The 2,028-nt window shown below is 33.0% G+C and overlaps 1 pseudogene; it reads left to right on the top strand.

Annotated features, from left to right (window-relative positions):
- The first annotated feature begins 912 nt into the window (after positions 1–912).
- On the top strand, positions 913–1,053 carry LOC145248522 (U2 spliceosomal RNA; annotated as a pseudogene).
- The last annotated feature ends 975 nt before the right edge of the window (positions 1,054–2,028 follow it).

The following is a 2,028-nucleotide window of genomic DNA, read 5'->3' as shown; positions in this document are numbered from 1 at the left end:
AACATAATTTTTTCTTTTTTAGGGGAATAATTTTAAAATAAATACTACACCAAATTCTTCTATGCTTTTAGAATTGCTACCAACGCTTATAACCCCTTGGAAATCACCCGGAAGTTTATGTAGAGTGCGATTGGGTTCGTTTTCGAGTTTCGCTAGTATTCTTCGTCTAATCGCGGTACTTTTGACTGAGACTAATCCTTAAGCTAATATGAGACATTTAAAATCATCTGCTGATAATTCTGATAGCTTAAAGTTTTTCGGTGCTTGTCTACGACAAACGCAAACGCTAAATAATATTGTCGTCCCACTTAGCGAATTACAACATTTTAACATTTTGTGAAACAGTGACGTATTGGGAGTGAAAAGTAACTTGGCAGTTTCCGCGAACTTTAGATCCATGTTTCTTTGGGGTTAGGAAGTAGCTTGCGAGTCTACTGTGTTTAGCAGTTCTCGATTTTCATTAAAGCAGACAAACCTTTTCGCATCAGGCTAATCTTTGCAATCAAAGTCAAAAGGTTTTTCAACCTTCTAAAAAAATTCGAACTTTTGTTTTTGCTGCGGAAAGCTATCCAAGGTGTATAAATCGTGTAATATATATATATATATATATATATATATATATATATATATATATATATATATATATATATATATATATATAAACCCTGTATTACTTATTTATATATAAACCCTGTATTACTGTCCGTGTGATGTTTATTGATCAAACCTTTGGGAAGAAATTCATGATTTTTTGTTGACGCTCTTCCATGCAAACGACTCTATAAGTCACTCCGTCGGTCGGTCGGTCGGTCGGTCGGTCGGTCGGTCGGTCGGTCTGTAACACTTTTGTACTTGGCCTTTTTGGTTAAGATCAAATGGCTGTTGTTAATACATGCTATTCTTAGCTTTTTAAGCTTTTCTTGGCCTTTTGGCCAAGATAAAAGTGTAGCATCTGTTCTTACTACATGTTGTACTTATGTTTGTAACTTTGTTATGTAAAGTGGGGGATCACTTATCTGTATTAATTTAATGTAAAATGCTCTCCCACTTTACAACCAGTCAGTCTCAAAACCATTCAAGTCATTCTCCAGATAATTCAATTTGTTTTTGAAGGATTCCAGTTATTTTTAAGCATTCAAGTCATTCTTAAGGTCATTCAATTCATCCTTAAATTCATTAAAGTCATTTCTTTAAAGTCGTCGATCTTGTAGATTTTTTCAAGAGCGAAATTGACGAGAAAAAAACCGCTGTAATGTTACTAATAACAGAATAATGATATAGATTGAACAACGTTTACATTTTTTTTCTGAGAGTAAAAGCATGTTTAGAGAAATGTGAACGTTTTATTCGCTTTAGTTTTAAATGTAAATATATTCAAGTATAGTTTTGCGAACCTTTTTTCACGTTGTTCGACAAAGCGATTTTTTTTTTTTAATTACTATTAGTTGAAAAGCGTTTGAGGTATTTTCGTAGTCTCAGTTGTAAGAGTATATTGTTCGTTGATGTTGTAATAGTGTCTGTATATAATTACTGGTATAATGTTTTCATTTTTCTTTTCTTTTTTGTTCAAAACAGGTGCTTGTTGTTGTTATTCTTTTTTGAACGTGGGTTCGTCGTCATCGAGATGCTGTGAGTATTCCCTTCGCCGCCAAGTTGTTGTGGCCCGAAAAGGGTTACTAAGCAAGACACGGAGAAGGATATGGTTTAAAAACAAGATATTTGTATTGAGAACAAAATAGAATATACAGAGAGAAAGAGTCGTAGCACTGAGCGGCAAGTACACAACCACACTACTCGACGAGAGTCAGTATATCATGGTCTGTTTATACAGTTCAAAAAGGTTCATATCGTGTGCATAGGTAAGTCTCCACAATAATTAACAAAGAAAAAAATATTATGTAAGAAATGAAATAAATTGTTAAAAAACACTCAACATATATCAAGTGTAAGACATGAATATTACACAATGGACTGTTGTCTATTTTTTACGTTACTTTAAAGATGTATCGTTTTTGTTAACTAATAACT

Source organism: Euprymna scolopes, chromosome 26 (assembly GCF_053919585.1).
Source record: "Euprymna scolopes isolate OS-2025 chromosome 26, ASM5391958v1, whole genome shotgun sequence".
Taxonomy (NCBI): domain Eukaryota; kingdom Metazoa; phylum Mollusca; class Cephalopoda; order Sepiida; family Sepiolidae; genus Euprymna; species Euprymna scolopes.
The sequence above is the reverse complement of the archived record's forward strand: the minus strand, read 5'-3'. Positions and strand labels throughout refer to the sequence as shown.